We start from the raw sequence: 27,246 nt of genomic DNA on the forward strand, positions 1-27,246 counted from the left end.
CCACACTAAAACTACTACTAAATCACTCACGGGCAGGAATAATAAGTGATGATTTAAATGAGGAAGTAAGACAAATTCACTGAAACTAGCAGTGTCTTCTATCCTTTTATTTCTCCATTTTCTCATCTAAAAGAAAGTAAAGAAAATACTTCTAATTAGATGCTTACAACGAGTTCAGCATGGTTGACTGGATGATAGGATACCCAAAAGCACTACATTCAAACTCTTAAACTAAGTTCCAGCTGGGGAAGCTTCTGCAGAGCATAGTTTCCCCTTTTTTGTTCTAGTTTCTTGTTTGTTTTGTTTTTAAGAATTACCCACACACACACACCAAAAAAAGGGGGGGGGGGAGAATTCCCTTTAGGTTACTAGTCATATAAAAATGCCCTGGGAAGGGGAGAAAATTGTTTAAAAGTGAAATTGGTTTTGGGGGGGGGGGGGCCCCCTAGGTGGCTCAGTCGGACTTGATTTTGGCACAGGTCGTGATCCCAGGATCATGGGATCAAGCCCCGTGTCAGGCTTTGCACTCAGCATGGAGCCTGCTTGAGATTCTCTCTCTCTCCCTCCCCCCATCTCCCCCACTCACAATCTCTCTCTGGAAAATAAAAATAGAAAGTGAATTGGCTTTTAAATAAAAAACTCAAAAATGAATCTCTTTAAAAACACATTTTGTTAAAATATGTAAACAGTGCAATATTGTAACAGCACAGCTCAACGTATTTTTGTACAATGAAGACATCATGTACTCAGGACCCAAATCAATCAAGTGAACGTTATCAGCACTCCACAAGCCCCTTGTAGTTCCTTGTCCCAGGACCCCACCAAGGATAACCACTGTCCTGATTTATCACATAGATTGGTTTTCCTGTTTTTATACTTTCCACAAATGGAATCTGGCTACTCTTGCTCAATATTATTTGAGATTCGTCCATATTATTCTGTGCTGGTGTGGATGGTTTGTCCTCAGGGCTGTATATTTTTTCATTGTGTTGATACACCACAAAACTTATCTATCCTTTTTTACTACTGATGGGTATTTGGGTAGTTTCGAGTTTAGGGCTGAATAGTGCCAATATATATGTATATATATATTGGTACTTATCTTTTAGTGGATGGTCATTCTAGGACTGGAACTGCCTGGTCATAGACTTTGCATGTATTCAGCTCTAGAAGATTCAGCCAAGCGGTTTTCCAAAATAGATGCACCAAATTGCATCCCCATGGATGCATGCAATTTATATTCTAGTTGTTCCACATCCTTTCTAATACTTGGTATTTTCTGTCCTTTTTCATTTTAACCACTCTAGGGGATATGGTGGTTTTAATTTTAATTTTTCTAATAACTCACAAAGATGAGCCCCTTTTCATGTATTTGTACATGGAGGGATATTTCATGTTTAGAGATTGGAATACCCATTAGAAAGTTGTCAGTGTTGTTCAAGTTGATGTATAGACATAATACAATCCCAGTCAAATTACTAGCAATTTTATTTTTGCAGAAACTGAGAAGCTCATTTAAAAATTCACATGGGTATTCAAAGGACCAAGGATAGCCAAAGAATTCTTACAGAAAATGGAGAAAGCAAGAATACTTGTACTATTGCATAGAAAGGTTTCTAATGCTTTGGTAACTAAGACAGTGTTACTGGTGCAGGGCAAGGCTAACAGATCAATGGAACAGACTAGAGTCCAGAAATGGGCCCACTTCTATACTGTCATCTGATCTATGGCAGAGATGACACTGCATTGCAGTGGGAAAGGGATAGCCTTTTCAATCAATGGTGTTCAGCTATTTGGATAACTATTTGGAGATAAAAGAATCTTGACCTCTTCGTCATTTCATGCAAAAAGTGGATTGTAGATTTAAATGGGAAAAATAAATAAATATATATGTGTACTTTTAGAGGAAGACCAAAGAAAACAACCTTACTACCTAGGAGTAGACAAAGATTTCCTAAATAGGACACAAAAAGTATAAACCATAAAAAATTAATATATTGGGCCATGTTAAAATTGTGATGTCAGGGGACCCCTGGTCAGTTCGGTGATTAGAGCATGTGATTCTTGACCTCAGGGTCCTGGGTTCAAGCCCCATGTTGGGCATGGAGCCAACTTAAAAAAATTAATTTAGGGGCGCCTTGGTGGCTCAGTTGGTTGAGCAGCCAGCTGCAGCTCAGGTCATGATCTCACAGTTTGTGAGTTCAAGCCCCGCATTAGGCTCTGTGCTGACAGCTCAGAGCCTGGAACCTGCTTCAGATTCTGTGTCTCCCCCACTCTCTCTGCCCCTCCCCCACTCACACTTTGTCTTTGTCTCTCTCTTTCTCTCTCTCTCTCTCTCTCTCTCTCAAAAATAAACATTAAAAAATTTTTTTAAATAAAAATGGGTGAAAATTTTGAACATTCACAAAAGGTGATATCCAGATGGCCATGTTTTTTCATTTTCTCCTTACTTTTAGTAAGAGAATATGTATGTCATGTACATATTCAGCTACTCTTTACTACTGCCATTCTAAAAGAGTATGCCTAGAAAACATCAATAATATGTATAATTACATGAAAACATGATGTCCTTTCAGTATTACTGTTTTAGGTTCATGTTGTTTTGATGCCATGGACATATAAACATGCAGAATCTAAAGCATGCAACAGCAGGAAACACCAGATGGTTTCGCACATACTTATAACCCTAAAAAAAAATTAGCTTTTCCATTACCGTGAAATGTGAGCAAACAGATCTCCTCTGCCTCCTGCTTCTCTCCTTCTCCCTCTCCCCCTCCCTTCTCTCTCTCCTCCCCTCCACCCCTTTCTCTCTCTCTCTCACACACACACACACACACACACACACAGAGTTCAGTCTTTGAGCTATGGACATCTCATCCCTGACCCACAGCCACATCGGGCTCACTATTGCTGGTCACTAGTGTCATCTTTATGGAAATAACGAAAGGACACATAAGTGGCAGGAATAGATGAAGTGCAGAAGCCTGTGGTGTTCTCTGCTTGGAAATTTTTTAAAGCTGAAGATTTAATGTTTTTTTAGGGAAATGAAATAGGTGTAAACTTGACCAAGTTAAAACATTCTGCTCTAATACATACTTCTTAATTAGAATCATCTGGAGGGTTCTGAATACATGCTGATACCTGGGATCCTGGGTGCAATCTGGAACCTGGGAGGTTTTGTTTTGTTTTGTTTTTTAATTTTTTAAGTTTATTTATTTTGAGAGAGAGAGAACACGAGCAGGGGAGAGGTAAATAGAGAGGGAAAGAAAGAGAATCCCAAGTAGGCTCCACACACACATCAGTGCAGAGCTCGATGGAAGGCTTGAACTCATGAACCTCAAGACCATGACCTGAGCTGAAACCAAGAGTCAGATGCTTAACCAACTGAGCCACCCATGCTCCCCTGGACCCTGGGAGTTTTAAAAGCTCTGTGGGTGATTCTGATGTGCTGGTAAGGTTGTGACCCCTGCGGGTGCTTAAGTCAGGGTGCAGTTAAAACTGAAATCCTACGTTGATTGCTCCAAAGAGCCACCCTGTTAGACTACCTCATTTGTGTTTTGGTTTGACTGGGGAGGAGGGATATTTGTTCCTTTTAGAGTACTTCTCCAGGGACCTGAGTCCTGGGACTGACTAACAGAAAGTGGTAAAACTGTCTTTTCAGGAATATGCTCAGATGTTCTACACAGGGTCCCCTACCTTCCTAGTTATCCCAGGAGCACCTCACTGCAGATAGTGTGCACACAGTGCTAGTTCAGCAGAGAAGGCTACTGCAAACAAGAAGGATCTAGATTTCTAGTACATCCGGCCGTCCTCCCTCCTTCCTTCTCAGCCCCACCACACTGATTAAGAATTCATGATTGTAACTCAAGTATTTCAATACCGTGAAAGCACAGAGCCCTGGCAGTTCCTTTCAAAGAGAAACATGGTGGTAGTGGGTGTTAAAATTTTTATTTTTTAAATGCCATTGTGAATATAGATATACTGTAATGAAAATAAATCACTAAAATTTTTACATAATTCATACAGCCTTTTGTAACTGGTATCTTCCATGATTAATATCTTATTTACTTTCCCCTTCAGTAACCAAAAATAATTGATGTACTACATTTTAATATTTTCTATTTGTACTGCTTTAATTGATTTCATAAGTTATTCCAAATGCTGACCGCAAAGGTTATTTTATACTCATCTAATAATCGATTTAAGGTTGTAATATGTTGGGGGAACATGGATTATATACAACAGTTTGAAGACCATGCAATAGAAAAGTCTAAATAAGGTAAATAAAGGAAAACTTTTAAAGATAAAACCTACTAGTCTACTATGTAGCTAATAGATTTTTTCATATCTTAAGTTTTTTCCATTCTTTACCCATGTCCTCTGCCAACCAAAGAGCAAACAGGAGATAAATTTTAATCTCCAACCCTTAATCTGATTCTTATTCTTAACACGTTTTTCATTCACTAGATCAAAATATTGTTATTTAATAAAGGACCTAAATTTGTACACCATTAACCTTAATTTGGAACATTTTGGTTACTCAGTAATTTAACAATTTTTTCTAGTTTTGCATACATCATATATATTACCCCATGCAGAGGCTCAACTTTTTCAGTAGGTTGGACAGGACCAGCAGGTAGAATTATATTCTTCATTTGTCTAATGAAGTCCAGAGAAGTTAGACTGTGACTTTCTCTATTATAAATACAGGATGCAACTATTACTAGAATTCCATTTTTCTGATCTAAATCCTTTGCTCCGTTTGTTTGGGGAGCATTTTCATCTCTGTTAATTTAGGGCCCAGTCAGTTCGGAGGCAGTGGAAGGGAAGGAATATATCTACTAGTCAGTGATAGCCACTGAATTCAAACACTGAGCAGGATGCCACTCAGACCTCGACTTGGTTGAGAATCACACCCCTGAGAAGCCAGCACTTTGGCCTCCAATTTTCAGTTGAGGAAATGGAGACTCAGGGAGTCTACTAACCAGTCCCAAAAGAGTGAGACCCAGGTCTGTCAGGTGCTGAAATTCCTTATTTGCTACTTCTCCAGGAATTCAGCATCCAGTTAGGAGGGAGGGGAAATTACACACACACACACATGGACACACCTGAAATTAAAGTACCATTTACTGTTCTGGAAGTTGCAGAAAGAGTAGTCACCATGTTAAAGGGTTCCAGAGAAACAAAAGATCACTTCTGAATGGATGGTCAGCAGAACTCCTTTTTCACTGAGAAGATTCGCCATAGCTAAAGTCTAAGAAAGGAGATTTGGGCAGGCCAAGATTAGATAGATAGATAGATAGATAGATAGATAGATAGATAGATAGATAGATAGATTTCAGTAGGCAAAATAAACAAGATGGATGGATGGATGGATGGATGGACGGACGGACGGACGGACGGACGGATGGGAGGAAGGAAAACATTCCAGGGAAAGATGATAGCTTAGAAGGAGAAAGCCAAAGAGATGGGGGAAATGAGGATGTAGGGAATAGATGAGCAACAGGAAAAGCAGATTTGAAAATCTTGCGTATATGCTGAATGAGCATGGCTAGTTTAATATATGCCCAATTCCAAATACTAAGATAAGTGCTGCTAGGTTAAAGGAAGCATCAAGAATTTTTGAACTGAGCTGATCCCATAAAGCTTCACAGCAGAGCGTGATTTGAGGTGGATATAAAGATAGGTATGAATTTTAAGGAAAATTCTTGAACAAAATGTCAAGACGGGAACACTAAGACCTAAGGTATGATTGCCAGGTAGAGATGAGCTTTGCTTTAAGAGAGACTTTGCGGTGGGTTAGGAGGCAGTGCAGAACCATTGAAAGTGTTTTAGTTCAAATGCTGCCCTCACCAACCTCTTTATTGTAAATACAATGGATAAAATATAATAAAAACAAAAAATTTTCATCCTTTTATCTTACATAATCTCTTAACTTTTAACCATGTGTTGACCTATTTCTTTCCTGGTTTTTGAAATACCCCCACTGTCCTGGCTTCTCTTTTACCATTATTTAGTCCCCTTTGTGGGCTCCTTTGTTCACCCATCTCCTTGTCTCCCCACATTACCAGAGTCTGCCCTACTCATCTTCATCCTCTTCAGAAATGACCTGAGTGGCAGTGACACCTAAATATATGTTTCCAGCCCACACTTCTCTCCAGACTACACCCTGATCTGCCTTCCTCCTTGACGTTTCACCCGGGGTGAGTACGGCACCTGCTGTCAACCTTGCCCTGTCCAACCCAGTTCTTGCCCAGACATAGATCTGGTCCTGACCCTCCCTGTTGAAAACTCTCCTGTGACTCTCCATGAGATGGCATTTGCCCATTTCCCAGTGTGGCCCAGCTGAGTGTCAACATTCTGAACCCACCTACACAATGAGTATACCAAGGCCTTCTCCCCACCCACATTCCCCTATAATTATGGACCTTTAAAAAATTCCCACTCAAACAGATGGGCATGATGCCTCTAGAAATCTTTGTTTCTTCCAGAGCTGACCCTCTTCCAACCCAGCAAAGGCAATGGCAGTGATTATTTAGATTTCTGCTCCACAGACATAACCTCAAGAGCTGTAGACCAGAGGAAAGAACCTTCCATAGCACAAATTTATCTCTCTCTGAGGCAGGTGCTTTGGAAAAGAATATTATTAAAGCTGGCTTGTGACGTTATGTTCAGGGTTAGTCTTCATTGCCAAGAGTACCTGCCAAAGGTTTATCTGCTCGTATTTGCTTATGCTAGAAATACTGATAAATTACTCCTATTCTATATAAATGCGAATGTATATGTATTCTATATAAATACATCTGTGCGTGCACGCACATATATACATACAAAACATGCATATGTGTGCATACACATATATATACATAGGCACATTCACATTCACACACGTGCCCCAATACACATATGTATATAAAACTGTTGGGGAATGGGGACCATTTTTCTTTTTTCTTTTTTCCCCTTCTCTCTGAGTCTGTCCCAAAGTCAACAGAGTGGGGTATACTTTGTGATGGCGTTGCCTTGGAGTTCAGTGCTGACACTCTTTTTCAAAGTCCTGTATTCTCTTTTCCTCAGCCACCCTGGCTGGCAGTAGGGGCTGTGGACTGCACGAAAGTCCCGGGTGCTCTCACCACAGTCTCTGCCCACGGTCTTGATTGAAATCCAGCTCACGTTATAGCGCTCAGGCTCAGGCATTGTTAGAACTGAGAGATATATTCAATTTTAAGCAAGAACAAACTAAATCTGCCTTCTAAGGAAAAGTAGGCCCAGCCTCCTGTGGCATTTCTTTAAATGGATTAATATGTTGATCTGGGAGAAATCGGGAGCCATCCTTCATGTTTTCATTATGAAGCCAGGTGAAATGAAAACCAAATCTTACTGCTAAAAGCCACCCCTGGGAATTCTGCAGTGTTGTTTCTATTTTAAACCAAACTGCAGGATTTCTTCTTTAGTTAAAGCATAATGTTGTAAATATAAAATTTCAGTATTCCTTTCTTTTTTTAACTTCAGACACCATTTAGTTGCTTCCTGTTTGCAGAGCTCATACCAGGAACATTTTATAATGTTAAGCGGCTGTGAATATCTAATCACATGAGAAACAGTTGCTGTGTATCTACCTTCACGTGCTGGAGAAATTGCAGCCTGAGCCTGGTAATAAGGTACTAATTATCAGAGTACTGCATCATAGTCCTTAGCAGACACCTAAGCCTTTATTCACTTAAATGTTTGTTTTTAAGTGAAATTATCAGTCATAAAATAAAGCATAGGCATGAAATGGTGACTTTTGTCATGCTAAATTATTCTTGGTGATTTAGGGTAAAACACTTTTTCCATGTCGTGTGCTTTCACTCAGTATCTGTTTATAAATGAGCAAACATGGGGGGGGCGCCTAGGTGGCTCAGTTGGTTAAGCGTCCAACTTCAGCTCCAGTCACAATCTCACGGTTCATGAGTTCGAATCCCGCATCAGGCACTATGCTGACAGCTCAGAGCATGGAGCCTGCTTCAGATTCTATGTTTGCCTCTCTCTGCCCCTCTCCTGCTCGTGCTCTGTCTCTTTCTCTCTCAAAATAAATAAACATTAAAAAAATAAATGAGCAAATATGATTTTAAGAGAATGGAAGAATACTTTTCTCTGTTTTCTTAGTTACACACTCTGAACTTGTCATCCTGTACTGTTTATCTGAGTTTAAGGGGAAATTTCTGGAAGAAAGACTGACTGAGCATTGCTTTATTATTATTATTATTATTTAAATTCAAGTTAGTTAACATATGGTGTAATAATGTTTCAGGAGTAGAACCCAGTGATTCATCATGTCCATATAACACCCAGTGCTCATCCCAACAAATGCCCTCTTTAATGCCCATCACACATTTGGCCCATCCCCCCACCCACCTCCCCGCCAACAACCCTCAGTTTGTTCTCTGTATTTAAGACTCTCTTATGGTTGCCTCCCTGTCTGTTTGAAACTATTTTTTCCCCTTCCCTTCCCCCATGGTCTTCTGTTAAATTTCTCAAATTCCATGAGTGAAAACATAGCAGTCTTTCTCTGGCTGACTAATTTTGCTTAGCACTCTAGTTCCATCCACATTGTTGCAAATGTCAAGACTTCATTATTTTGATCACCAAGTAATATTCCCTTGTGTATGTATCTTTGTTATCCATTCATCAGTTGATGGACATTTGGGCTCTACTTCACACCTGTCAGAATGGCTAAAATTGACAACTCAGGAAACAATAGATGTTGGTGAGGGTGTGGAGAAAGGGGAACCCTTTTGTACTGCTGGTGGGAATGTAAACTGGTGCGGCCACACTGGAAAAAACAGTATGAAGGGTCCTCAGGAAACTAAAAGTAGAACTACCCTACAACCCAGCAGTGGCGCTCTGTTTATCCAAAGGACACAAAAATGCTGATTCAAAGGGGCACATGCACCCCAGTGTTTGTAGCAGCGCTATCAACAATAGCCAAATTAGGGGCATTGCTTCACAAGGCAAAGTTCAAAATGCTGAGAGGGTGTTTCATCTTCGGAACTCAGCTGGAGTGGAAGGTCAGGGTCTTGTGACCTCACCATGATGTTTATTGTAACTTGAAACCCTTGAAGATTTTCAGGCAGCTACCAGGCTGCTTCTGGGGAGCCTTACAGCAGTCAAGATTCCTCTCCCTGAGGGGACCCAGAATATCCCCTTGCGTTAGGCTATTTCTGTTTGCACAAAACAGATAATAGGAGGTTCAGAAGTGTGGGTTGGCTTGGAACAGATCTGAGATGGGGCTTTATTCTAATGACACCTGGAGAAATGGGGCAGCTCAGCAAAGATTGCCAGCCATTTACCTGTCTTACCTCACCATAGACAGGTCCTTCGAGATGGAACGGCAGCTCCCAAAGTTCACCTTTTCCTTTCCTGTTGCTTTGCTGCTGCATCTTTGCTTCCCCACCCCCACCCCCGCTGCTTATTCTTTCTGCTACTGGTGGGCTGGCTGACTCTGTTTCAAACAATTGCTTCAGTTCCCTCCGTTTGGAGCACACCCACCCTCCATGGGCAGAGTTCCTGTGGTCTGGCCAGGTACCTGTGGTCCGTGCACCTCTGCCACTCGACAGAGAAGGCGCCATGAGCCTCAGCTTGGTTCATCTTGCATTTAGGCTGCGTCTCTGGGACCCGGTCTTCCTCTTCAGAGCTAGCAATGTGGCCTTGTTGTCTTGGATTCGATACAGGAGTATTCATTTCATACCTTTGCCTCCTGTTTTGGCAAACACTCTAGAAGACAGATGATAGAGTCCTATTGAAGAATTCACTATTGGATGACCAAGATTATAAATCTGTGTGGTTACCTCTGGAGAACTCTAGGTGAAATGAGAATGTCTGGTTTGTCCCACCTGCCTCCACAGGTATCTCAAGACTTTTCTCTCTGCTCTTTTTTTCTTAGCCATATACATCAACTGTTACTTATTTTGCAGGGAACATGTATGATACTTTGGAACACACACAAAGTGTAACATACAAGAGTGTATATATAGTGTGAATACAGGCTGTACCCCACCAGAGATCTTTGCTTTGCTTTGTTTAATGCTTTAAACTTTCTAAATGCTCTCCCATCCTTTATCAGTTTAATCTTCCAAGTAACTAGGAGAGGCTAATCTCCACCTTTTGCTGCTGAGAAAACAGACCTAACACTACAGACAGAACCATTATTACAATCCCAGTTTTCTGATACGTTCCACAACGTCTTGACACAAAAGTGTACGATCACTGAATGATGTGTGCATGCATGGCTTCCCCCCACCCAATCCTGCCAAGCACACATACACACACCTGTTGAGACTCATTTATTGAAAACTGATAGAATTTACCAGCATCGATAATTTTTCCATTCTGTATATGGTATTGGCAGCTGAGAAATTAATGATTAGCCTAGTAAAGATGGAGTCTGAAAACCTGTCCTATGTTTCTGCAGTATTGTTAGCAGTCAGTCTAACGGTAGGCAGTGTGGGAAAGTCAGTGATTCTGTACAGAAAAGAATCAGTGTTTCCAAATCACTCGTCTTCCTAACATCCATGCAACCAGCCATCCTGTTAGAGTGACATCGTTAGGGAAAAGTCCCAGACCTGGGATAAAGGGACCTAAATTCTGATACATGCTTAGTATGTAATTTGGATTAAGTCACTGTACATTTGTGAATCTGATTTTTTTTAAGTTTATTTATTTATTTTGAGAGAAAGAGAGCGAAAGAGTGCAAGCTCAGGGTGAGTGGGGAGTGGGGGGAGGGAGGGAGGGAGGGAGGGAGAGAGAGAGAGAGAGAGAGAAATCCCAAGCAGACTCCACGTTCAGCACAGAGCCTCAACGCAGGGCTTGAACTCAGGAACCATAAGATCGTGACCTGAGCTGAAGTCAAGAGTGGGATGCTTAACTGACTGAGCTACCCAGGCGCCCTATAAATCTGATTTTTGTTTTTAATCTGTAAAATGAGGTGTTGGGATTTGTTTTCTGATGTTTCATCCATGTGCAGCATGGTCTTAGGTCCGACACACCATTGTCTACTACAGTATCCCCTTTGTAACCTCCTTACCCACCCACTCCAGAGCCTGGAGACTGGGAAGGGTAGTGTCACTGATGTATTAAAAATCTTCCTTAGGCCCAATTTCCAGGTATTATATGAAATTCCCTCTGCTGCTTAATTCCACTGAATTACATTTTTCATGTTAATAGGCTAATATTTTTTGAACTTGTAAGATTGAATGTATGGAATGAAATCAATATCTCTGATAATTACTTGACGGGGGTGGGAAGGTTGAGTAGAAAGTCATTTAAAACTCGCAGACTAATATTGATTAAAATTATTGGCTTGAAGATTTAGAATATCTGAATGTAGCCCCGGCATTTACGATGACATGTAGCAGGTCATTTTCTTTACTGGATTTAGGGAAGAACCAGTAATTTAGAATCAGAGCATTCTGTGCATCCCTATATAGGGTGTTCTCAGGCTTTATTCCTGCAATTTCTCATTTTTATGTGGAATGTTCTAAGGGACAAGCAGTTCTCTCTTTCAGAATTATTAGAATCTTTCTTTTGTTATCTTTCAGTATTCACAGAATATGTGGTCATTTCATTCAAGTGTCCATGAATGATTCTAGACAGAACCATAGTTCTTTATGTTTGTTGAATGCCGTATAACAGTGGTTCCCAATTCTGGCTAACCATTCAACATATTTTTTTTTAAGATCACACAGATGATTTTGGTGAGCATCCCCATTGAAAACCACAGGTTTACCAAAAGTGTCAGATTATAATTCACATGGTTTTCGGTCACTTTCACTCATCATGAGAAAGATACAAGAAGCCTTAGTGATGATCCCCCACCCCTTTCACAGAGAAGGCAATTGAGGCTCAGGTTAAGTGAGCTGCCGAAAATAACACTTCATCTGCTTTTTTTCCCCAATGTCCAACTTCTGCACCGACCCACTGTGTTATAACCTGAAGTCTTAGCCATGTTTCAGATTAACAAAGCTTCAGCAGAAACAAACCTGAAAAACACAGTATATTGTGGCAATCATGGAACCACAGAGAAGCAGAGTTAGGTGAATACTCTTCTCGTTTAAGGACCTGAAAGCCCAGCAGCCTTAAGTATCGTGTCAAGGATGTACCACTGGCTGTTACATATATGATCTGTAGGTAAATAAAATAGTAAGTACTCTTACTGTATAGTCAACCCTTTATAGCATTCTCCACCCACCAGCAGGTTCACCATTAGAGGGCAAGGGGGTAAAACGTCAGCCCAGCTGCACAATTACATTAGCCTTCTGGCCCAGCCTGAAAACCCTACCCAGTCATTAACAGAGCAGACCCAAAGAGGAGGGCTTTCTTCAGAAGGACACAGTTAATATCTCATTATCTGAGAACAGTTCCCATTAGCATGTTCATTTTAGCTGGTTGTTGAGATTAGCTAGTAGTCAACTCAGGCAGTGAGGAAATGGCCTTTTGATGGGTGGGACTGTAGGAGGAAGGATGCTTGCAGGAGGTGGACAGCCAGAAGGACAGGCAGAATCACAGTATAAGCCAGAGGGAGGTAGCTGGACTTGCCTCCACCTGCCCATTTACCTCCACCATCCATGCCTTCTGATTGCACGTTTTTACCAAAAAAGATACAGTGAAGTAGACTTTTTTTTTAGATCAGAAGGATGAAAGGTTACTAACAGCCAGCTCTGCTTCCTTGTCTAATCTACTATGTCATGCCAGGCACTGAACTACTTACTACAGATGTGTTGTCAGATTACAAGTTGTTTATCTCTGATGGATGTTTCCCCAAGTGGCATAAGTTATATGGGTGCTAACATTTTCCTAAGAAATGCTCTTGGCATCACATACCTGCCAGCAACATCTCACTGATCAGGGAAGCAGCATGGTGGAGCAGAAGCACAAAGCTGAGAGGCAGCCAGTGTTTGCATGCTGCTACCCGGAGGCAATAAAATGAAATTGAGTTAGTGATTTATTTCCAATTCCCATACTCCATGATTCCATTGACTCATGTTGGCAAGAATATTATAATCATACTGTAATTCATTCATTACATATGTGTGTATCAGGGCGCCTGGGTGGCTCAGTTGGTTAAGCGGCCGACTCTTGATCTCGGCTCAGGCCATGATCTCTCAGTGTGTGGGATCAATCCCCACATCAGGCTCTGTGTTGACAGTGCGGAGCTTGGGATTCTGTGTCTCCCTCTCTCTCTCCTTTTGCATCTATCTCTCTCTCTCTTTCTCCCTCCCTCTCTCTCTCTTCCAAAATAAATGTTTAAAATTAATGTTTAGTTTTTTTAGTAAATTTTTAATTTTTAATAAATAAATATGTGTGTGTCACCTTCTCTGTCTAGGGGGTTATGCTAGATGCTGTGGGGAATGCAGCAATGAGTCCCACAAAGACCTGCCCTTCTGGAGCCTCCCATCCAGCCTGGGAGATCAAAGTATGTCCAGAAAGTTCTCCCAGAAAGTGAAATGAAAAATAATCAGTTGAGAAAGATGTGGAAAAATAAACTTATAGTTTTTGAGCCTCTTTGTGTGCCCTAGGGACTCTACTGGATATTTTATATACATTTAATGTAATTATCATGATAATCCTGTGGGGTAGGTATTATTATCCCATGTTATAGATGAGGTAGCAAACATTCAGAGAATAAGTAATCTGCCCCTAGTTGTACAGCTAGTATATTGAGCCACGACTCAGAAACAAGCCTTTCTGATTCCAAACTCAGACTTTTTCTATTAGATCATGTCACCTCTGGTTAAAATTCTAGGAGAATTGATACTCAGATAGTTTTGGCGGGGCATGATAAGCGCTTTCTGGTAGAGGAGCCATTCGTTCAAGGGCTTAAATATGGTAGAAGTGACATATGTTAGCTGGAGAGTATATATATTTCCAGCAAGGACGCTGGAGGGAAAAAGCAGTGGGCTGGTAGGAACCCCTGCCTGCATGTACTCTGTGCCACGTGAGCAACACTTGTGAAAGTGTGGCCACGGAGCAGGGAAGGGCTGAGACAGGTTGCAGGGGCAGATCCTACAGTTACTGCAAAGGCATCTCTGTGCTACGCCAGATTTGGGTGAGAGGTCATATCTGGCTGTGTCTTAGGAGTACTTGTGTGTGAAGAGATGAGATCTGAGTCCACTGGACTGGCTGGGGTGCAAAGATGCAGGACTGAGCTGCCAGACCGAGATCAAAGGTCAGACATGGGGAATGGAGACAGCGGAGCATTCTGTGGCCTTCTCATGAAGGTGCTGTCATCAGGGAACCACACCCAAGAGCAGGGGCAGACTGGAGATGCACATGATTTCTTCAGCAGCAGTTCTAGGACTCCAGAGAGTGGTCAGAGCCAGAGTACACGAGCGTCACGCTTTTGTAGGGGGAAGGGAGTCAAGGTGAAGTAGTAAGCTGGCACTCTACTGTTGACTAAGCACAGTTGGTACCTCCTGTGCTATTTGCAGTGGCTGAAGAGAGACCACAGAGAAAGAATAGCGGTGCTAATGGCTAGCAATTATTAACTGCCTGCTTGTACCAGGCACTGTGCTCAGCGTTGTGCATACCTCAGTCCCTGTGCATGTCCCTGTGAGGCGGGGGTCATTTTTCACAGCAAGGAGCTAAGACAAGGGGAAGTAAATAAACCAACTAGTAAATGACAAAGCCAGGGTTAGGGCACAGGTCTGATGGCCATTAAGTCCACCGACTTGGTTAAACAGAGAGAAGGAAGAGAGATGCTGTGATGGGGGAAAGTCAGACTCCAAAAAAAGAAAACCGGAGACAGCTGATTCCTGTTTATCAGTTGGCCACTAGATCCTTGGAAAGTATAGGTCGGGGCTGGAGTGACTTTGCATGACAGGTGCTGGTTCACCACCATTAACATTCACCTGCCTCCCAGAAAGCTTGCATATTGAGCTCTTAACTGATGTACTAGAATTTTCCCTACTCGCAATAGAACAGATGGACTGTGGCACATTATGTGCCTCTCACTTCCCCATATTACTGTAGCCTGAAAGAAGGGTGAATGTCTGAAAGTCAGCAAGGATGCAGGGAGGCCAGAGACACACTGCTGTGCTCATCTGCTTCTGTGCATGAAGGTCTGACATGTAACCTTTGCCCTTCTTTACATTCACCCTACAGTATTTTTAAGCGATGAATGTTTTACTTGCAATAGTAACTATCTTAATACTGTGATGAGCCAGTAAGATGGCTTATCCTCGAATGGCTTCTACACCGTGTGTGTGTGCGTGTGTATGCGTGTGCATGCATGCACGCACACATATGATTGTAAATGGAATTGTAGATCTGATGGTTACATTTGCAAATATATTTAATTTTAGGGGGACACTGGCTCAAAATTTTCCATTTTTCTCATAGTATTACTATTTCAATCATGGCTCAGCAGGGAAGGCTTATTTGAAGCTCTGACCACTCACCTAAATTTAAGATATAACAAACCCTCTGATGTTCTGATCTCCACAGCAATGAAAGACTTCAGGGATACATTTTTTTTTTCTTCCATAAGACATACCAAGATTTTTAGTCTGCTTTTCCCACCAACCTTAGGATATATCGTGTTATCCTGAGATATTTAATAGCCAGATGGATTAGGTAAATCTGACTGCTGAGGGTTACTTTGCAGTTTCTGGCTCTTTCCACCCTGTCCATCCACAAAGAACACTTGGAGACTGTCCAAAGAAGCAGTAAGGACCAACCAGCGGTTTGAGCTGTGACTTTCTAGGAAGGCTTGGATCCCGGCTCTGTGACATGCTATATAATCTTGATTAAACCATCCACTGCCATCCCAGCCCCCACTCTAGAGTCTGAGATAATGAGCCAGACACCATCCTTGATGCCTGTGTCCTTGAGATGTGGGTGAATTAATGAGCTAATGCCAAAAAAAACCTAAAAGAGACTTGGATTGAAGGACCTCTCAGAGGAACAGCCTCCTGTTGCACTGCTTCTCCACCGGCAGGCTGTTCCCACATAGCATGCTTCCTTCAGGCCCTCATCCTCTCATTATCCTCATTTTATCCGTACCTGTGAGAGTATTCGATATCACTGCAGTGAACCTGTTCCACTTACAGTTTTGAAAAACCTGAAAATATCACACACCGTAATGAAGTTTCACTGAATTACTAATGATCACTCAGGACTGTATGTCCAATGCTAAATTGGCTAAATTTTATTTTCCCAATCATTTATCTGAAACATAAGTATCATCCTACAATCCTAAAAAATAGTAATAGTAAGTAATACGAAATTTTAAGCTTAAAGTACAGTTTTGTAATATCAAACAAGTAGCACGTCTGATAAATGAAATTTTGTTAAAGGAGCTCTGTAGATAAGAAATGAAGCTAGAGTCCTGAAAGAAATCCAAAACTTCTATTGAATTGTACATTTAGAAGTGCATCAGAAATGACAAAGTAATCTTCCTATGTATATTTATAGGTTTAATGAGCAGTTATTTCATTTATATATCTTTCATATAAACGGAAAATGATTCCAGAGCAGAGGCCGTCATTTTCAGTAATTGTTTCTGTCATGGTTTTAGAAGAGTTTACCTCTAAGGTCTGAGATCATGACCGACCTAGCTTGGTCGGTTAACCGTCCAACTCTCGATTTCAGCTCAGGTCGTGACCTTACAGCTTGGGATTCAGTTTGGGATTCTCTCTCTCTCCCTTTCTCTGCCCTTCCCCTGTCACTCACGCTCTCTCTCTCTCTCTCTCTCTCTCTCAAAAATAAATTTAAAAAAAACTTTTAGAAGAGTTGACGTCTTGATGGCTGTAAAGTGTATGTGTGTGTGTGTGTTCATCTCTTCACCAAGTAAATGTTATTACCCACTAACTAACCTGAAAATTTTTCTTTCACTGAAAAAACATTTTCCATGACTAATCGATTTTCACACTTTTTCATCTGTGTTTTGCACTTGAGAACATTTAGAAGGCACAGTTCAAATGGACACACTGATCGAGACTGATCAGTGGACACACTGATTCAGAGCCTGACTGTCCCAGCCCACATTGTGCAGTCCTCCCCTGCTTATACTGCAAGTATCCAAGAGCCTCGGGCTTGTCAAGGCCTTCACTTCTCCTGTTTTCAATAAACACCTCTTCAGTGCAGTGCAAGGCATGGAGGAGCAGACACGGCCCCTGCTCTCAGGAGCTGGCAGTCTGGGAGAACAGACATTAAACAGACAAGCACACGGGTGACTCTATCACAAGCCAAACTAAGTGCTGACAAGGAGGGCACATGACAGGATGACCAGGGACACCAGTCAAGGTTGTCTTGAGACCACGTGACACTTGGTCTGGGCCCTGGCGATAAGCAGAGGTGCGTGAAGGGAGGGTGGAGAAGGGCAGGCGTCCTGCAGGTGGGGACAGACCATGCAGAGACCCTCAGTGCTGCAGAGCACGGCATATTCCAGGAAGTGGAGGAAGAGCCCCTTGCCCTGGCTTCCCCACTCCAAGCCGCTCTGTCCACAAGAGAGTGTCTCCACCACCTCAGCCGCCATCTCCTATCAGCGCCACTCATTTATGAGACCTGGAGCTTCAGAGCTTGCAGGAGAACTCACATCAGCAGCACCCCGAGAGAAGCAAGAGGCAAAACAGGACATAATTTGTCCCCCGGTTCACTCCTACCTAACTTGGCTTGCTAACACAAGCAATCCAAGCAGTGGGGATGGAAGGTCAATAATCCATATTTCTCTGCATAGAATTTTTTTTAGGATTGTGAAATTTTGTATCTGTGTTTACTGTCTTCCTTTGAACAAAGATTAACCTTTTTTAATTTTGTCTAATGTTTATTTTTGAGAGAGAGAGCATGAGCAGGGGAGAGGCAGAGAGAGAGGGAGACACAGAATCCAAAGCAGGCTCCAGCCTCTGAGCTATCAGCAGCAAATCTGATGAGGGTCCCAAATTCACAAACATTGAGATCATGACCTGAGCTGAAGTCGGACACTTAACCAACTGAGCCACCCAGGCACCCCTTTTTAAAATTTTTTTTTCAAACAAAGATTAAAAGGGACCCATTTATAAAACAGATAGCCAAATATATTTATTTACTGTTATGCATATTAATATAACAAGTATATTTGGTCATATGAGCATATATAAAATTTGGTTAAGCAAATCCAAGGACTTTTTTTTTAATGTTTTTATTTATTCTTAGAGAGAGAGAGAGAGAGAGAGAGAGAGAGAGAGAGAGAGAGCACAAGCGGGGGAGGGGCATAGAGAGAGAGGGACAGAGAATCCAAAGCAGGCTCCAGGCTCTGAGCTGTCAGCACAGAGCCCGACGCGGGGCTTGAACCCACAAGCCATGAGATATGACCTGAGCCAAAGTCAAACACCCAACCAGTTGAGCCACCCAGGTGCCCCCAAGGGCTTTTTTAACTTAATCGGGGACAGTATATTTTCTAGACACTGATAACCCACAATTTAAATTATAATCTCCTCGTGAACCTTAATTCTCAGGGAAAGGGACACTTACCTACTTCTGGTCACTCATTTTTTTTTTTAATGTTTATTTATTTTGAGAGAGAGCTCATGTATGAATGGGGGAGGGGCAGAGAGAATTCCATGCAGGCTCCATGCTGTCAGCATGGAGCCTGACACTGGGCTAAAACCCACTAAGGACGAGATCGTGACCTGAGCCAAAATCAAGGACTCCCAATCAACCAAGCCACCCAGGCGCCCCATGGTCACTGACATTTTTGGTGAAATCTGAAGGAATTGTTCATTGGTAGCCTAACCAGGCACTTTAACTACCCATCCCCAGATCCAGCTTAAAATGTGAGGACATCAGGTAGATTATGACTACAAATGTTTGCTTCCTGGTTAAAGAAAAGAAAATCCCACATATCCTTGTTCTGTTAAGGTAATAAAAGGAATTCACATAGAACATAAATTAAATACAAATTGCTAAAACAAAAAATGTTTGGCTCAAACACAAGCATCACAGCAAAGCTTACCTGTCACCCAACTAGGAACATCATTAAAAGTAGAAATCTCCAGTCTACACAGTACCTGGTCATGGCTTCTTATAGGCTATAAGGTTCATCTCCTGCTCTGCAAGGAGAAATGTTGGCAAGATTATTGCACCGTCTCTATGCAATCTTCTCACACGCTGTTCCATTTTCCAGTGAAAGTCAAAAGTGACCCTCTAGTAGTGTCTCTCTCTCTCTCTCTCTTCAAATCTCTGACCCGAGAATATGATAGGACTGTTTCGTATTATAACAACAAGTCCTGGATCAGTTAATTCAATGGCCCATAGACCTGGCTCCAGCTTGACAATGTCCAACAGTAAAAAATAGAAAGTCCCTGTCTCCTTGTCTTAAGAGCAGGGACACCTTTCCCACAAGGCCTCAACCATCCTCCCTTCTAGTCACATTGACCAGAAGTGTGTTATATGGTTGTGCTCCAACCATTCACTGGTCAGATAGATTGAGACCACAGTGACTGCCTTAGATCAATCAAGGTGGACACCATGGGGCTAGAGAGAGACCAGCCTTCTCTAAGGCTCACAGGGGGCTGGACAGTTTGGGGCCTTGTTGGGAAGGAAGGAGGCAAAGAAGGGGCAGCTGTGGATGGGTAGCCAATGGTCTCAGCCACAGTAGGTTTAACACATGGGGCCCAGGAACCTGCATTTAACAAGTACTCCAGGTATTGCCCAGTAGTAGCAACTGGACAAGCACTTCAGTTTGACCCCTGCTCTCCCTTTACCAGCTCCACTACCTTAGATAAATCACCATGTCTTACGTCTGCATTGCAGTTTTCCCACTAATAACAACGATGTCTCCCTCAGAAGATGACAGGAAAAAAAAAAAAAAAAGACAGGAAAAGTAAGGTGAATGCACAGTCCCGCCCTTCATTCCCAATTGATTAGGTCTAAGCTCTTTAAGGACAAGGTGTTAATAAGGGACCCATTGGTGCTTTGCACAGTTCATTTCCTCACAGACATTGGTTCATTCGGGCTGACGGGAACAGCACATGAGTGAATGAGTGTTCCAGCACCTCCCAGGGTAAGGAGGCAGGCAGGGGTGAGTACAGCGTGATGAGAGCAGGAGGGGTGAGTACAGCGCGTGAGCACCATATACAGTTGAGAGCGTATTAGAGTGCTTTAAGCGGTGAAGTGATAGTATCAAATTAATGTGCTGGAGGCATTGCAGTAATGAAGAAAATTAATTGTAGAGTGTGGATAATGGAGGCAGAGTGTCCAGGTAGAACTAATCTCTAAGCAAGAGATCATTTAGAGCTGAGGGAAGGGAGTGGCAGTTTGGAATGGAAAAGGATAGATGAACTCGAGAGGTAATTTCAAGATTGAATATACTGGGTCGGGGGCTCTGGAGATAGTCTGGTCTAGCAATATAGATTTAACAGTCAGCACTCTCAGAACATTGATAATGGAGCCATGGGTATAAATGAGGGCACCGTCGTATTTATTAAAGACATATTGGTGGCCTTGCTGATGTTTTATACCGTTTCCTATCAATATGCATGAGCAATGAAGAAATGAAATGTTCTTTTCTCCTCCTTGGCAGCATCTCTCCTGTGATATTTTTTTCCCTCCTGATGACTAGAATCATATTGCTTTCCCTTTAGATGGATTTTTTTTTTTTTTTTCAACTCGGGCAGGAGGGCCTTAGCTCTGGCAAAGACACGTCGCACCCACAGCCCTCACCATCACAGCAATGAGGTGCGTTGACTTTATTGTCAGATGAGCTCTGGGTTTCAGTTCTGGCTTCGTTTCAGTCCTGACTGCCCACCACATTAGTTGTGTGAAATGGAGCACATTTTCTTAATCTTTATAAACCTCATTTTTCTCTCCTGCAAAACGAGAATAATATTATCTCTGCTTATCATAACCGCATTTCCTTTCCTTTGTTCAAATACAGAGACAAGAGGCAAATATGAGAAGGAGCAGAAAGAGCTTGCTTCAGACTTTAATATGATGTATTAGTGACTGAAAGCCAGAATGCCCACGTGTTGGTGTGTACTTGGGGCAGGGGAGGGGGGGCGGCGCCTGGGTGGCTCAGTAGGTTAAGCGTCCAGCTTCCGCTCAGGTCACGACTGCACAGTTCATGAGTTCGAGCCCCGCATCAGGCTCTGCTGTCGGCACAGAGCCTGCTTTGGATTCTCTGTTCCCCGCTCCTCTGCCCCTCCCCTGCTTGTTCTGTCTCTTGCTCTCAAAATAAACTTTAAGGGGAAAAAAAAGAAAAATGGTAGGTTGGCATGTACCACGGGGACTGGCCTATCGCACTGTGCTTTCTGTGGAACCGTGTCCCAGCTCTAGGTGCAGTGATAGAGGCTGCCTTTCTGCCTCTCAGGCACATTCCCAGTGAGAAGCACTTCCTTCCCAGGGGCCTGTGCCATCAAGGCAAATGACACGTTGGCTTTATGCTGGCAGTTCCATGGCTCATTCCCACTTATGATGGTGCATCAAAATGTCACAGCACATCAGACCTCAAAGGCATTAGAAGTCCGGCACAGCCCTGGCCGGAAAACCACGTGGGAAGGGATTGCAGAGGTTTGGCCAGGAATGGCCCAGCAGCCTTCAGAACAAGCTGCCCACACCTGAGGATGTTCCGTTTCCAGATGGTTCTAGCTCAGTGTTGTTTGGGATACTGAAGACATTTCCCAACTCCCATAGCTGTGGGTAGCTGGGGCTCTCTGGAAAAGACAGGAAGAAAAACCTCGTGACTTAATAACCCTCTATGAGAATTTCACTTTTTTATATATATTTGACATATTTCTGACAAATAGGCCATTCCTTTACTTTGTCCATGCTAAGGCTACTCCCATTCTACCCTGTTGGCTCAGTGGTGCTGAGCAAGGCAGAGCAAGGTGGAGGGAATCCAGGGAACAGCAGTGGGAGTGCGGGGAAGCCCTGGACAGCTTTGCCTTGAGGAAACCATCTGACAGACATTTGCTTTTCCTAACACCTGCTTGGTAAGCCATTCTGATGATGTGGTCACATCACATCTCTCTCTCTCTCTCTCGGCTCTCCCTAAGCATTTCTTTTTCTGGGTTATGGAGCAGCTATTCTGGAAGGAAAGCAATTTGATGTCAGGGGCTCCTTTGAGCCTTGGGAATTAGGACTCAGAAGCTTGGACCTGGAGCTCAGCTGCTTTATGGAAATACACTGTGAATGTTTTATTCAGTAATGCATATATAACATTGAGCAGAATCCAAATACATAAATCACTTGTACAATAGCTGTTAAAAGCTACCTTCCAGCACGTCCGAACTCAGCTGCCAGAATCGCTTACAAAGTCCTCTATTGCCACCTGCTGGCTGAATGTTTTATTACACTGTTAAATCTTCCTCTGGGTATTTTCAGTTCCCTTCAGCCTCTTTATAATAGTCCTTGGCACTCAGGTTTTTCCAGGGTAAAATTTTCCCCCATCCAAAACTGAAATGCCTTATGCTTTTGAGGATTGCCAAGGAGAACCATAGTATTCTTTCAAACTCTGGCAGCAGAGAGAATAGGATGGACAGAAACCTTAGCATCTGTGGGAAGGCCCCCTGAATTCAGGCCCCCTGCCAGGCTACATCTCAAGGGCAAGAACTCAGTACTCAGTTTATCTTTAGATCGGGCCCTATTATCATAGCTGTCTACCTCTCAGTGTCTTTCTATCACAGTCACCAGTATATTACACCAAAGGAATAGGAATTATTCATGTTAGCAATGTAACATGCCTACAAATCAGCATGAGTTCACAAGATTCCCAGTACAGAAACCTTAATGCACCCCCCCCAAAAAAAAGAAACCTTACCCCAGAAGTTGCCATGAGACACCAGAGGCAGAAGGTAAATTTGGTCACCTGTGCAAGACATAGTTGAATAATGATTGTGTGACTTTTGACATCAGTTCAAAATGGCCATCGTATCCTAAATGACAGTGGTGTGTCAACCTAGCATCGACTCTAATCCAAACAAGATCTCCAATGTAGCCGTGGGTCCTGGAGCACTCACAGATGTCACCTGAGTTATCAGCATTATATGGCTGAGTTGCAGCCACGAGCCCTTCTGAACTAGAAGTGGCATTGTTGAGGTCTTACCAGCTCAGAAACAGTACACTGGCATCTCAGCTCTGGAAGCACCATGAAAGGCTGGAGGGAGAATATCCCAAGTGCAGCCACATGGTGATTCAGGGAAGGGCAAGAGTACAAGAATGCTCACTGAACCATGGGATGCCATGCCTGCGATGCATCTGTGATGCAGACGTTCTGTGAGACATCTGTGGCAGACAGGCAGGCTGAGGGGCCATGCCTGGAAATGACAGTGCTCTTTTTAGGCAAAGGTGTTCTAGAAACTGCGCTTAAGAGGCAGAGTTGCTAAAGGATACTGAGCTCTTCAAATCTGGGCACGGGTATAGCCCAAAAAAGATGTTGTCAGGTAACATTATCTCCTAATACAAAGGCTAAGTAAACGGGTGGAAAATCGTGTTTTAAGTTTAGGGGGAGAATTCAAAAGCAGATGGCTTTTCACTTTCGCTATAAACTATGGAAGGGAATGTGGGATGGAAGAGTAGTAGAAATCTAACAAAGGCAATAAACTCAAGAACTTGACATATTGCTTATCTGTTTCTGCATAATAAACCACCTCCAAAATTGAGTGCCTTAGGACAACAGTCTTCATTTATTATCACTCCCAGCTTAGGTGCATCAGGGATTCAGACTGAGTCTGTCTTCATGAGAATGTTCCACGGTGACCAGGCCTAGCCAGAAGACTCAGAAGGAGGGGCCTGGAATCATCTTACTCACTTACGTGTCTGGTGGTTGACACTGCCTGCCAGCCGGGGCCCTGGCAAGAGTTGTCACCAGAACGTGCTCACATGGCCTCACCACGTAGGCTGGGCTTCCTCACAACATGGTGGCTGGGTTCCAAGGCAAGAGTCTCAAAAGAGAGAGCCAGGCAGGGGATATGGTGCCTTTATGACCTAGCCTCAGAAGCCATGCCCTGTGACTTTCACTGTCAAAGGTGTATTGGTCAAGATAGTCAGACAACCTGCCCAGATCAGAGGGGAGAGAACTTGAACTCCTCTCAGTGAGTGTCAGGTCATGTATTTGGGAAATACCTCAGCCACATCTGTCTCATTCCTTGTAACTCCATTCTTTACATGGGCACAGCAACAGCGTGTGGCATGTTGTGGGCCCTCAGGTAACATAAGACATACGTATGCAGTGGATAAATGGGTGGGTCATTGGGTTGGCTTTAGTTCTGGTTCTTTCTCCAACTTGCAGTTTGACCTGGATTTAGTGTCTCTGCATCTCAGTATCCTCTTCTAGAGAACAAAAACACTGACCTCTGAATCAGTAATTATTTCGCTTTTTTAGCAGGCTGATAGACATGCTTCAGTGGTAGTGAAGTTTGCTACAAAAGTAATTCGGAGTGAAAGGGTGATGATAAAAGTTTGGAAAAGCCCCCTCCCCTCCCTTAAAAGCCCTTATTCCCCTCCCCACCTTGAGAATCCTGAGTTAAATGATCTCTAAAATTTCTCCCATCTCTGATCATGAGCATTGAAGCCTTGGACCCATTGCCTGGCTTCTTTGGGTCTTAGTTTCCTGCTCTGTAAAACAAATGGATGGTTAAATTATCTTTCAGACTTTGTCAGCTTTCAGGTGCGTGATTTTAGTGTTTATTTTGAACTAAGATTCCTTTATCCACACTAATTCTGCTATACTATATGGACACTTGAGTCTGTAAGAGTCCAGTGTTTATAAGTTCCTACCTAAGCCATTTGCAATGTTTTCCTTTGTGTGGAATAATAGAATCGCAGACTGGCTTTGTGATTTGGATTTGGAAATTGTCAAACTCTCCATTTTACAATGGAGAAAACTGAGGCACACAGAGGCCAAGTGATGTGCCCAAGGTCAGAGGGTATATTAGGGCTCTACAGAGGAGCAAACCAACTGGATATAAAAGGAGATTTATGAAGAGGAAGCTAAGTGCCTCAATCTGCAAGCAAGAGACCCTGAAAGCTGGCGGTGTGATTCAGTCTTGAGTCTGAAGGCCTAAAAACAGCAGAAGCCAAGATAAGATCCCATCCCCAGCTCAGTCAGGGAAAAGGTGTGAATTCTTCCTTGGGAGGACAAACCTGATTCCTGGGAGGGCGATCTAATTGCTGAGTCCACCAACTCAAGTGTTAATCTCATCTGGAAAAAACATCACACACACCCAGAAATAGTGTTTAATCTGGACATCCCTTGGCCCATTCAAATTAACACTAAAATTAACTATCACAAAGGGCAGGGTTAGAGGCAATTCCAAGAGGTAGTAGGGTAACATCCTACTACCCCAGGCAGTATACTGTACCTTTCTGTTTGTGTGACATCATCCTGTTAATCGAAAATATGTAAATGTTGTGTGGACCCTGGGTGACAGTGCCATCTTTTTTTTAGTTCCTCAAATGTGACAAATGTTCAATTACTTTTTATAAAGGTACAGATTTTTTAGACATGAAAACTCCACATCAAAAAACTGAAAAATCCAAAATCATTTTAACCAGAGGCAGTCATGAGCACGCATGGAGGTTCTTGGTATGATGTCTGTGGGGACCAACAGTGTTTGGATACATGTAGAACTAGGTATTTTAAATACAAGCTGACAGGCTTTTTAATCTACTAAATTAATTATTTAGGAGGTGGTAGGTGGCATAAGGAAAACCATACTGGTACCTCACAGTGTAGGAAAAAGGAAAGGGGCCATATTCTGGTTTAAATTTGGATTTTTGTTTTTGTTTTTTTATGATTTATTTATTTTTGAGAGAGAGAGAGCACAAGTGGGGAAGGGGCAGAGAGAGGGGGAGACAGAAGATCCAAAGTGGGCTCTGTGCTGACAGCAGAGAGCCCGATGTGGGGCTCAAACTCACGAATCGTGGGGGTCATGACCTGAGCCAAAGTTGGACCCTCAACTGACTGAGTCTCCCAGGTTTGACTGAGCCAAACCCAGGTGTTTGGGGTTTTTTTAATTGTAGTATCTTACTACACATAATAAAGTGTATCACCTTAACCATTTTTAAATACATGTGTTACATTTTTAACAGGCTCTCACTGAGTGATAAAGAACCCAAGAAATGATAAGCGAGGAATTGTTAGGCCTTACCTGTTCACAAGTACAAATCAAGTTGAAGCCCAAAGTAACTTTTCCAGACCCAGCTCCACGCTTCATAGAGAAGGTCCCCAGCCACAAATTGCAAATACCTGTAAAATCTTACAGGAGAACTTTTGCATTTGTAAAATGCTTGCAGCCCATGATAGTTGTCTAAACCTACCTATTGAGCTTTTTGAATGCAAAAGCCCTATGTCGTTTGCGTGTTCTCATCATATCCTTAATAAATCCTCCTTCCTCCAAACATTTTTAGAATTTTGGCAGGTTTTAGTTACATTTTATGTTTTAAAAATATCTTACGTAATATCAAACACAGTTATATCAAAAGTGTCAAAAACCAGCAAACCACTCCTGTTTTAAAACCAAACATTTACTTTTACGTAACACTCTTGAATCTCCTACTCCTGTTTATATTTTTTGTAAACAGAGTGGGACCTATGTCATGAATTGAACTTGATAATCTGTTGCCTAACTTCGGAGTATATTGTGGATCAAAGTTCTCATTATAATGGCTTTGCCATGTTTATAGAGCCACAGGGATGCGATGGTTTGAAATTTGACCCTGTTTCTCCATGGTCATCAGGTAGCCACCTGGCTTACTGTCGCTCTTTAGTTCCCAACTCTTGTCTCCTAGAACAGGCTACTCACCCTTTCCAGGCCTCTGTCTTCTGTCCCTACAACAAAGATGTTAATGCCTGTTTCCTAGGAATTTAATAACAAGAATGACATTCAGTTCCATAAAACACCCTGCATAAGTGCCTGGAACTTAGTAGGTACTCAAAGAACATTAATATTCTTCTTTTGGGATTAAACTCTCTCAGGCTTTATCCACAGCAACCACTTTGGAGTCCTTCTTTGACTGCCAAAAGACTTTCTTTCAGACTTTATTTAGATTATTAGCATGATTATGGAGAGCAACATTTCTGTGTCTGAAGGATTAATCTCCTTTTTAGCACTCAACTTTTCTTAAATACCTCTAACACTTGCTTCTATTTAAAATCCCAAAAAACTGTTCCTTTCCCTTAACTCTGGTTCTTACCTGTCTCTTACTTCCTTTTATTTTACCCCAGTCCAAAGTCACATCTGTCACCAGGTTTGTTTTCTGTTGCGTCTTGCTTGTTTTCCTGGGTTTTGAGTT

General features: G+C 42.5%; 1 protein-coding gene across 6 annotated transcripts in view; it reads left to right on the forward strand.

Moving 5' to 3' along the window:
* Nucleotides 1-27,246, forward strand: part of LYRM4 (LYR motif containing 4) — a 184,149-nt gene that overhangs the window by 125,576 nt on the left and 31,327 nt on the right. For 2 of the 6 annotated variants that reach the window (XR_005786119.1, XR_005786120.1), the window contains one exon: nucleotides 6,072-6,203. The exons of the other annotated variants lie outside the window; for them this stretch is intronic. The gene's annotated coding sequence lies outside the window, so the exon portion shown is untranslated. The remainder of the gene's footprint in view (nucleotides 1-6,071; nucleotides 6,204-27,246) is intronic. 6 annotated transcript variants of the gene reach the window in all.

The sequence above is a fragment of the Herpailurus yagouaroundi genome, unplaced genomic scaffold, assembly GCF_014898765.1.
Source record: "Herpailurus yagouaroundi ecotype Mexico unplaced genomic scaffold, PumYag 250, whole genome shotgun sequence".
NCBI classification, from domain to species: domain Eukaryota; kingdom Metazoa; phylum Chordata; class Mammalia; order Carnivora; family Felidae; genus Herpailurus; species Herpailurus yagouaroundi.